The 12005-nt window shown below is 41.1% G+C and overlaps 1 protein-coding gene across 4 annotated transcripts in view; it reads right to left on the bottom strand.

Moving 5' to 3' along the window:
- The window catches only part of CBFA2T2 (CBFA2/RUNX1 partner transcriptional co-repressor 2), a 102796-nt gene that overhangs the window by 62716 nt on the left and 28075 nt on the right, over nucleotides 1-12005 (bottom strand). The gene's annotated exons all lie outside the window — the stretch shown is intronic.

Raw genomic sequence — 12005 nt, 5'->3', positions numbered from 1 at the left:
GGAACAAATGAATGCAAAGAGAAAATCAAATGATTACGGAACCCAAACAGTACGGGCCGCAGGTGATGAATGGGTGCAGCAAGACGAATAGCAGACACCTAAATGAGGGATACTTGCTTCCCCATCTGCCCCAACTGGATACTCTACAGATCAGCCTTCCCCAACGTAGTACCCTCCATATGTATTTGAATACAGTCCCTATCAATTATAGGTAAGTCAGGCCTCACCACAGGCATTCATGGCCCAGTCACCTCCAGCCTTGATTCCTGAAGTGCACTCTATATGGAAAAGCTCCTGAAAAGCATATGAATGGTACAGAATGCTCCTGCGCTGCCAGCTAACAGGCTGGCCTTAGTAGGATCCAAGTTGTAGGTGACTGGAACATGTTCTTCTGACCTTAGACAATCTGTATAGCTTACCTTTCTGTTTCTGGCCTCAATTCAAGATGTGATTTTAACACCCTAGATGGCTTGGAAGCTGGGGTCCCAAGAGTCTGCTTTCTCCCTTTTGTGTGGTCCGCATGCACTCCATTGATCAGAGACTTTGTTCCATGTGCCTCTGCTAAACAAGGCATGGCAGCAGGGCCTTTTCGGTAGCAATGCCAACAGTGTGGAACACACTCCCCACGGAGGCCCGCCGAGCCCATATGCTACAGAGCTTGAAATAGTAGCAAAACTCTTGACGCATTTGTGAGGCATTTGAGCTAAACTTATTGCTGTGGAACTGCCATTGGGCCCTTCTTGCTTCACCTGGATCCTTACCAACATTTTACTTATGTTGATTTTATGTTGATTCAAATTTTGTTATATTTATGAAACAGTTTTTTATTTTAGCATATGAATTTTTAGTTACAGTGGGTTGATCTCAAATAAGAATGGGAAGATACACATTGTTTAAAAAGTTTTTTTTAAAAAAAAATGTACTCTGGCAATATATATATATATATATATATATATACCATATCAACTTAGGTGAGTATTTCATGCATGCCTCAACGTATGCCCTAATATATATACATCACAATATATATTTGTTAAATCTTTAAAGGTGCCACAAGCCTCCTTATTGTTTTTATTGCAACAGACCAACACAGGTACCCTCTGAAAGTCTCGCCAGAAAACGTGTAATGTTGAAGAAAGAGTACATCTCACTCTCCAGTATTTGGAGAAATGGATTTGGAGAAGCTGTTTGATAAGTTAGCACATTAATTTTCTAAAGCCTTCCAAAAGCATTGTAAATCTTTCCTGTAAACTGCCTCTCATATCTTGGCCAAAAGGTCTGCAACAATATGAACGTGGCATGTGTTAGCAATTAGAAAGCTGCAAAAAAAAGGGGGGGATGATAGAGTTCTGATGTTGCAGAAGGAATACTAAATCTGGAATCCCCAACATAGGAGCTGCACATTTATGAAAGGCAAGTATTCTCACAGGCAACGAGAAGCAAATGCCTTGACAGAAGATGTATACTGTACTGTGAAGGAGGACACTGCTGAATTTTGAAAAGCTAATAAGAAAATCTCATGGATTTAAGTTACGCAGGTGTGCTTCAAATCACAGCCTTATATCAATGACCTAATACTTCTGCTGAGATTCTTGAACCATCACAGTAAATTTGGCATAAATAATGGCTTGGGACAAATTCGTTATAAATGTAAAGGTAAGTGTCAATGCTTAAAGTAGGCTTTTAAAAATCCCAAAGTCAAGATCACTCCACCAGTCTCTGAAGAAACCTCCAAGAATTAAACATAACCTCTTAAAAACACTGTGCTTAACAATAATTACTGGATAAGCAAGAAGGGAGAAAGAACCCCAACAAGGTAACAAAAGCATCAAAGCACCCAAATATCTAGAGATGCTGGTATACACAAGTAGGGGGTTAACTCCTGCATGCAGTTTCCTGCTAATGGTCCTGAATGATCATAGTACATGTTTACTTTGATGGGAAATATTCAAACTAACTGATAATTAAGAACACGATATTAGTCAATCTTCTCTGATCATTTTAACCTTATCTATTCTAATTGGCATAACCATGTAATAGCTTTTGCTGTAGTAAATTCTATGTGAAAACGGGCTTTAAAAAAAAGAAAAAGGTTTTGGCAGGAAACTTGTTCCAACACTCTTTTTATGACACAAGCTTTAGAACTCTTATACAAGAACACATAAAATGTGAAGTCGTGACACACAAAGAAACGACACTCTATGGATGCATCACCCTACTTTGGAGTTCAGTGTTAGACAGTCACAATCAGAATGTACAAGAGATATACATGGCATGTTCTAGGATTTCAGGGTGATTTGTAAACCACCCCAGGGACCCTTGCAGGGTTCAGATATCACAACAATCCACACCCAGTGAGGGTAATTTATGCTTATTAGGCTTATTTTCCTTCCATGATCATGCAAACCCACCCTGTGTCTGCATGCATATGCTATAATGGGTTGGGACCAGTGAAGAGCAGACCCAGTGCTTTAAAAATTTAATACAACAAGCTACCCTTACAGAAGTGTCTATATTATGCCATCAATACTCCTCCAAGAAGAACAGAAAACATATACTTCACACTGACCCCACTTGCATGATCATGGTGGCTGAAACAAGCCACTGTGTTGCAGCTGCCGTACATGCCAGCCATGTAAATTTCCCTAATTACTTACGCCGGCACACAACTTTCCGTGTTGTCTAAATCTGGGCAGCATGGCTTCTTTGGGGTGAGCAGCAACCCTCAAATAACCCATCAACTGCCCATGGGTTGTTTGAGGGCTGCTACCCACCCAAAACAAGCCATGCCACCCAGGTTCAGACAACACTGCAAGCCACACTGGTCTGCACACATGATAGCGTGTTTCAGCCATCATGAGCGTGTAAACCAGGTCAATGTGAAATTGCTGAAAGACAATTTATCAAGAAATCCAAGTCTATTTCCTGTGGTTTGAATGACAAATCACACTACATATATTAATTGGCTCACCATTGCAAGGATATCTGTGTCATCAATGTTTTGTGAACAGCAATTAAGGTAATCAACGCTGCCTGTACTTTTTCCATTTCACTGTTTACATCTCTCCCCCTGCCCCATCAAGTATATATAATTCTGCCTCTTTGAGGTTAATACTTCATGTATCTGATGACGTGAACTGTGTCCACAAAAGAGAATGCCAGAATAAATGTACTAGTCCCTAAGGTGTCACAAGAGTCTTCTGTTTTTGCTCCAAGAAAAGATAACACTTTCTCACTACTGGCAGGGCCAACTTTTTGCAGTATTTCATTTTATGACAGAACAAGACAGTAGGGTTAGCACACAGGACAGACAAAACCAATTGCCCTTATTGCTATCCAACACCAACACCAACACCTACAAGCATAGCTTCTCTTAGATGCAGCTGCACAGCATCAGCCTAGCAAACGAATGTCGCATTTTATTATGACAAACTTTCCTGAAATACTACCAGCTAAACACATTCCTATACATATTCCCCTGAGTGTGTGTTCGCGCATGAAGGGAATCAGTAAGTTAAGCATCAAGCCACATCAAACATCACACAAGTTATAACATTTAGAATAGCTGTGTATCTTAAAATGTCAAAACAGACCTGGCTTTGCCTCACAATTCACATCAGGCAGAGGGTGCAAAGACATCTCAAAGGAAGGAAATTATCTTCTGCTTCAATGGAGGCGCTGTCAATGCAACAGCCTTTTTATATTTGCAAAGGACTTTTTCATCCAACCAAGACACCCCCATGTCAACAGAGTAGAATGCATTGTAGGCTGCAGTCCTAAATAAGCAAACATTGAAAAAGTCTACTCCCATGTAAATATGGACAGGATCTGCTAGACTGCCAGCCCATGTTCTCTCAGTACAGCCTTCCCCAACTTGGCACCCTCTAGATATGTTGGACTACAACTCCCACCATCCCCAGCCAGCATGGTCATGAGTTGTAGTCCAACGCATCTGGAGGGCACCTGGTTGGGGAAGGCTGATCCAAAGCATAACAAGTAGCACTAGTGTTAATACAGCATTTATTCACACCTATGAAGTTACATCTTATCAGATAAGGTCACGAACAATACTACAAGCAATGCAGCCAATTAGGACAATCTTTTCAGCACTGGGAATGGCTAATGTTCTTCCCCAGGACTTTAATTTGACATCTATCAACCATCAGCCAGCAGGGGGAGCTCAGCTCGCAATACCAAACTTCCTTTAGCTGATGCCCTCTATGTTGACCCAATGGTTAGGTAGGCAAAACAGAACTTTGCCTACTTTGAAATGTATATGCCCCAACCCTAAATTGGCAAGATATGGTATCTTCACTACACTGCATGAAAGAACACACCATCTAAAATGAGTAGCGCAATGAGGCAAAATAGCATGCACTCTCACAGCACAAGCTATAAACAAGATAAACTGTTGTAAAACGCCCAGAGTGCTTCGGCTATGGGGCAGTATATAAATGTAATAATAAATAAATAATAATAATAAATAAATACTCAATCTGGGTTCCAGGGCCAGAAATCAGCATAGGTCGCATGAAGAAATAGGCCCTAGTTGTCCTCCTCAGCATAGCTGATTTGTTCTTGTATTTGGAGGTTAACATATTACATATGACTCTTCAAAAACTTGAGTGCCAAATGTGAGTTTCTGTTGTGAATAGCCTTGCGAGAGTGGCAGCTGTCACCTAATAATCTGAATATATGATATCCTATAGGGGTGGGCATTTGATTGGTCCGAAAATATTGTCAACTGACTGGTCAAATATAATCAGCAGGAGTATCAGACCAATTGGTACAAAAACAAAGTTAGTTAACTGTTATTATGAAACCCAGAAATTGTTGTTTTTTAAAAGGGGAATAAATAATTTTTAACATTGTTAGGCATGGTTTTTGTGGATGTGAAATATATGTACTTCTCTCTGGCTTTTATCCTGGAATACCAGTCACCCTACAACTACCATTTTTAAAAAAATAAGGTCCAATATCAGGTTTTTTTTTAAAGAGTCCTTCTAACATCAACAGCTCTTCAAGTATTAGGGCTACATTGTCTTATATGCCATATTTGCCCACTGACAATATTCTGCCAATCTCAGATATTAGAATCAATCCTTGTGTGATCAATCCTAATTAATTTCCTTTTAGTTGCTCAATAATAGGGGAAAATCTAATTCTGTCAGTCTGATGACACAATGGCATCTGTCAGTGGAGCAGATCCCTAACCCACCCACCCAATCTGCTCTGGAGGGTTGGGGGAAAACCCTTGGGCAGATTTGGGGCATGCAAGGAGGAGAGAACAGGAAAGGCACACTGTGTAATCAGTTGTATGCAGCCTATAGGAACCAAACTGAGAAGCACAATGACTATCTTGATCCCAGGAGAAACTTTGTGCCCTTAATAGCTATCAACTAGACAGAAAGCCAACAGGTATGACTTCGCTCAAGCACAGAGATACAAGGAAGCATCTTCACCGGTGAATTTCTGCCTGTCACACAGCTGTTAAAGGTACACGAGCTCTGCCAGAAGATGGCAACCCAACAAAAATCATGCTAGCCAAAGTGCAATAGGATTGTCCCCTCCACAACAGCCAACGTTTAGAAATGCTTCACATATTCCTTTTTCAATACACACATGTGTATTTTTATAAATGCACATAGTTCTAATTCACAAAAGTGCAAATAAAATGAATGCTGCAGGTGCACTCATCAAGGACCAGGAACTAACCCTAACTGCAAGCTGTGTGCGAGGCAAAACCTGGGTGTACCACTGAGTAATGCATAAAACAATCCATGGTCAACATGGCACTAATCCTTCCTTTGAATAACTGCACCAATTCAATTACCACAGGCTCTTTTTTGAGGAAAGCACTTAGTGGAAACAGCCTCAGTTCTTCTCATCTGTAAAATGGTAATATTAATTCGTTGATAGACTGTGATCACGTCTTTAGTGTAGCTCTTCTGGTGCCTTTTTAGGATATGGTACTAGAATCCCTGATCTGTGGTAACTGAAAACTGGATTTGTGCATGTACAGCTAGATTTCCCCAAGCTTTGGCTTGAGGAAGGCAATCGTGACTGGCTCTGACACCCGACATCCCCAACCTGCCATTTTGTAACTGATCCCAGTTGGTTTACACACAAACACACATACACACACATGCTCTGGGTGTTGTTGTTGTTTAAAACAACGCCCAGCAAGCCTGATGTCTGTCTACCCATATCCTAAACAACTAACTTCATCAAAATGACATAGAGGGAAAAGATTTACAAGTTTTATGCCCAGAATGCTCTAACAGAGCAAGCTTTTGACAAAAACAGAAGCAAACCCACTTGGTGGGACAGCAGCCGCTGCCAAGGATTTTCCAACCCAGACAACAACAACCCTATGGAAAGAAATAATACTGCCTGCAATGACCAGGAAAATTGCTTGAAGCTGTTTTTTTCTTCCCATAAGAAATTTCCATGCAACAGGCTAGGAAAACCAAAGTCTGAGCACAGAAGGCTATTCATACCTGCATCCCTAATGCAGTTTCTGGGGGTGAGGGAATACAAGGAAATCAGGAAAAGTATTCCAAGCTTTAAGACAGAATTCCTGTACCTACTATGGTCTACTCCCAGAATTATCCCAGAAGCTGAACGTCTGTGGACTTTTGTTTTGCTAACTTTCATGTTGTTCTACAGCCATTTTTCTTGATGACTTTTTTCTGCTAGTTTTTACCCCAGCAAGAGATCCTTATTAGCAGTTATCAATGGTTTGGCATGCTAGTGTGAAACGTTTTATGAGACCAGAAGCACTCATTCATTGGACCTGATCTCAACAGTTTGCCCAATGTGTACTGTTCCCTTGTCCACTCTCCCGTGTTGTGGACTGTTGGGCTAAAATAGGCCTTGAAGTCTGCATGACAGAAGGTTCCATGTCAACATGAGGGAAATGGTACCTACTTCCTTCCACCCCCTTCCTGCCCTATTGGTTTAGTGATAAAGTATTAAACGGGAAGCCTGATAAGATCTAATGCAGAGGCAACTTCTGCCCATCGGTGTCTGTGGAAAGAACCCCTATTCCATATAAATGCCACACATTAGAAGATCCATATCAGAGTATCACTACATTATTGGGTATGTATGAGTTAGTGTGGTATTAATATATTAATACTAACATAATGTGGTTACAGCTTGGGATCTCAATACTTGAGAGAGCGCCTCTCCTTATATATGCCTGCCCGAGACCTTAGATCTGTTGGAGGAGCCCTTCTCCGCATCCCACCAATGCAACATATATGCTATGTTGGGACAAGGGAGAGGGCTTTCTCTGTTATGGCACCCCGACTGTGACTGGTGCCAACATTGATTGCATTTCGACGCCAAGTAAAAACATGGCTTTTTAACAAAGCCTTTGATGGTTAAACTCACTGGCACATTGTTTTAACTGTTTTAACTGCTTTTAAATTATATATTGTTTTAACTTGGATCATGGTTTAATTTGTTTTTAACTGTGCATATTTATTGTTTTATACTGTATGTTTTTATCTGTACGCTGCTCTGAGATCTTAACGATATAGAGCGGGATATACATGTTATAAATAAATAAATAATACAGTGGCTTTAAGATGACAAAAGGCTGCAATCCTACCCACATTAACTTGAGAGTATATGCTACTGAACACCAGTAAATATGCTACAATCAAGCTGCAAGGGTGAAATCCACACTCCACTGATTTTTAACCAGAGTCATACTGTGCTCTATGGATACTCTCAACACTGTCAAGTACATACAACAACAAGGTACTGCCAGATTATTTTAGCATTCTGATTTAGGTGTGTGAAGTCTTATTTTGTCTGTGAGATTTGTTAAAAAGAGAGTATTAACTCAAGGACAACATATTTTAAAGTCACAGGTGTTTACTATAAAATATCTGTATTTTTTAGGAGGGCCTTTTCCATTAAATAACTCAGAAATAAGTAGCTGTTTAAAGTAGAGCCAAGTAGTGAATAGGAAAAGAACGTTTCCAGTAACAGAAATCTTTATCAGTGCCCAACACTCAGCCCCTATTTGAACGTATAGCTTTCATGAGTATTTAATCCACAGATATCCAACGTCTATATTCTCATGGCACACTCTGTTCTTCAAGCACTTGCTCAGAGACAGAAGCATAATTTGACACACACATAATTTGATCTCCAAAATGGGTCTGGCTCTGGGTAAAGTTGGCACCATCTTTTAGTAAAGGCTTTACAGTTGCAGCATACATGCATTTAGATATAGCTGGGAAAACACATACCCAAAGAAATGTAACATTAAAGTCTCCGGATTTTCTTTTATCACATTTCAAATAAAACAAGTGAGCCCCAGCAACAAAACGTTGCAGTGTGGAAGGCAGGGTGGGCACACTTGTGCTTAATCCCAGCTATATTAAAAGCTTTTATTTCTCCAATGATGCCTGTGGGCAGTGCTCACTTTAGTCTCAGTGGAGATTTAAAAACAGCTTCTTAGTGAGAGCCAGGAAATGACCTACCCAAAAAACAAATTGCTCTGTCTACCCTTTTTATCTCTATGTGTCTCTTCCTTCCCCCTCTTTGTCCAACTTAGTTGTCAGGGATTTTTTTCTTTATCTCAGTATGTCAACATTCCATGCCTTTGAGTTATCGTTGGTGGGGGTAACTCACATAGAGGTTTTTTTTTAAAGGCTTTTCATATCTCTACAAGCCTGTCTGATGCCTCACTCTCATGCATGAGTGCTGTGGTTTTGGATATATTCACGAGCATTGGAAACCCTGAATTGGTATTAGCAATTATCTGGCACCTGATCATGCGTTTTTCCTCCCCTCTCCTCCTCCTTTTTTCCTTGCATGTCATGTCTTTTAGATAGTATGCCTTTGGGCAGGGACTGTCAGGCTTCTGATCTTTGGAAGTTGCTTTAGAAGCCTTTTTGGCTAATAGGTGGGGTCAAAGTACTTTTAATAAACTGTAAATGACAAGATTCACACCACCTCACACCACCTGAGTCTACGAGTGGCCTTGATTTAGCCCTGCCCTGCTATCCCAAATGCTGAAAACTAGGAAAACAGCACCTTTCAAAGACAAAGGAGTAAGCCCAGCTATCATAGAACAGTACTAATGTTTCCCAGTTGAAATAAACCTAAATGGCAGGGCAATATACAATGCTATTGTTGCTTTAAGCCATGAGGGAGGCACGTTGTTGACAGTGGAGTAGGAGCAAGCAAGTGTGCTGGCTCCTTATTGAGCAACTGATCCCACTGAGTTAAATAACCCAGTGACGTTCCGTTTCTGGGTTGTTTATTGTGATGTCTGAACCCAGAATTGGTTTGTTCTTGTGTTACGAGTCTGGGTTGTTCTTCCCCCAACACCCTCCAACTCCAGGTTCAGTCATCACAATAAACAATCCAGAGGTGCTTCATTTAATTCAGTGGAACAAGTGATCGGGCAGGCACCAGCACGTTTGCTAGCTCCCGCTCATTCAGGACTACCCAAGGTTTCTTTAAACCTGGGTAGCCATGATATGCAAACCAGGTCACAGAGAGCCTGAGCCTGGGAACAGATGTGCACAGTACTGCAGCACTACACTGTATTTGAGTGTGAGACGATTCACACTGCCAGTCCTGGCAGCTTTCCAGGCAGATGTTCTTTTCAGCCCTGCTACCCAATACCCTTTTTAACACAGATGCTGGGAACTGAAACAGGACAAACATACAGGCATCTTCAGTACAACTGAACTATAGGCCATCTCCCAAGAGGATGGAGAATGCTCTCCAGATATTTTGCAGCTAGCAGGGAGAGAAAGCAGCCACCTCCTGAACTATTATCTGAGCAGCAAAAATATTAAAAAGCAAACTGCATATTATTTAAGACAATTATATTTTGCCTTTCTGTTCGACAAGCTTCCCCAAGGATAAAATAAACCACCAATTAACAAAGTAAAATATAAAAAGAAATAGTAACAGAAAAACAAAAAAAGTAACCAAGTTTTTTTTTAAAAAAATCCCCAACAACACTTAATGGCCAATAAAAATTAGGGAGACGTATTCAATTGTTACTTGTCCCAAACACCATCTGAAATAGCCATTTTAGCTAAATATCAAAAATCAAGCAGAGAGAGAGGCAAACAGCATCCCACAAAAGGAAATACCAGCCCATGGATGCCACTATAGAAAAGGTCCTGGCTTACATGGCCACCAATTGTATTTCAGATGACCTTTTAATAAGCAGGGAGGTTCGTCAAGACCTGTACAAAGATGTATTTCCATATGAGTGACTTACCTTTCACAAAAGAAACAGCCATGGAATGTAATATTAAGAGTTTTGCATAAGTAAGTCTGCATTATAGCCTTGTTCCTGACTTGTGCCTCCAGATCAGATAAATGACAGCATCACCCCTGAAATTCACTTCTACAAGCATTACCCCAATCCCAATTTCCCCCCACCACACACACACACACACACACTCAAGAGAACACTTGGTGATGCAAATGGCTGCATTTGTCTTGCTAGAGGAAGCAGAGTTCACCAGGGGATTGAGGTCATTTGGGGGACATAAAGCCTTATAGATTCCTAATGGCAGCTTATTTCTTAGCATTGCATAGCATCCTGTCATTTTGTTCTTTACAGACTGTTTATCCCATTCTAACTAACAGCTTCTTTTCACAGTACAATAGGAGAATGTTAAGGCTTTAACCTCTCAGTCAAGAGCGGAGATGTTAGTAGTGGGGGAGAGACTGCTGTGGACAGTGAACTCTGCTATGGCAATTTGCAATGCATGACCACAGTGGGCTCATCCCTTTAAGATGCAAAGCAGCCAACTCTTTTACTGAAAAGTTGCTGGCATGAAGTAGGCGTTCAGATGATATGAATTAGCAAACTCCTTAAATTTAGGCTGCCTATGCAGGACAGATGGGCTGGCTTCCTTACTTGCAAAAAATTACCATGGTCTGAACGCCACATTTTTAACTTTCACGCAGGAAAACACAAAGAACGATTCTATCACACTACTCAGGCGATGTGTGAGTGGTAATAATGAAGGACACAACGCAGAAGAGAAACTGGTACCGAAGAGAAACTGAATGAACAACCTCACCAATGCAGGTTTTATGATCTCATTAGCCAGACGGATTTAAAATCAAGCCAATTTAGGCTGAATTCCATAACCGCCTAAGCCCCATTGAACTCACTGGGCATTAGCCTGCACTGTTAAGCAGTTGGGTGGAGTGGGGCAGAGATCCTATATGTTAATTGAACACTATGCAGACAGACTATAAACTATACCAATATTGCTTCTAAGTTCCTCTTTCAAATACCTAAATAGGAATCCTCCTTGTAGTCAAAACTACATTGCCTTGTATATTCAGGACTTCCTCTTTCCCTCCCCCTGACCCCATTATGACTTTGCATATACCCCAATAGAAATGCGCATACACTGGTAATCACTACCAATTGACTCTCATTGTCAATTGGTCCACTCAATTATTAGTATTTGGTGGTGGTGGGGTGGAGGATAGGGCCAGGATAGGAAAAAAGACAGACCTTTTGTGCCTGCCCTGGCATTCCAAGCTCTCCGCTCTTGGCTCCATGAAGTCTGATTCAGCAGCAGTGCTGGGAGCTATTAGTTTACGAACGGACCAGCACGCCCACCCAAGCGCAGACGACTGTGAGGGGCTCCTCTTACACCATCACCATGTGCCTTTCATTTTGCCTTAGAGGAGCCTGAAAGGTTGTGGTTTTCACTTAAGACAGGAAACCAATCAAAAAACAGAATGGCCAGGGGAGAAGAGAGCAGAGGTCAAAAGAAGAATTACAGGATCTCTTCCAGACTGTTGGGCTGGCACAGGAGATATTAATTAATGTGCAATCTATTGGAAGGTTTTGGCACGTCACTATCCATTAGCCTAGCTCAATGTAAACTAATGTGCTTCACATTTTTTGTTTCCTCTCTGCCCTTATACCACCTCTCTCTTCTGTTTATAGATCTAGGGATTGGCCACTCTATCATTCTCAGAGTCCCTCT

The sequence above is a fragment of the Elgaria multicarinata genome, chromosome 1 (assembly GCF_023053635.1).
Source record: "Elgaria multicarinata webbii isolate HBS135686 ecotype San Diego chromosome 1, rElgMul1.1.pri, whole genome shotgun sequence".
NCBI lineage: Eukaryota > Metazoa > Chordata > Lepidosauria > Squamata > Anguidae > Elgaria > Elgaria multicarinata.
Note: the sequence above shows the minus strand (reverse complement) of the source record. Positions and strands in the feature narration are given on the sequence as shown.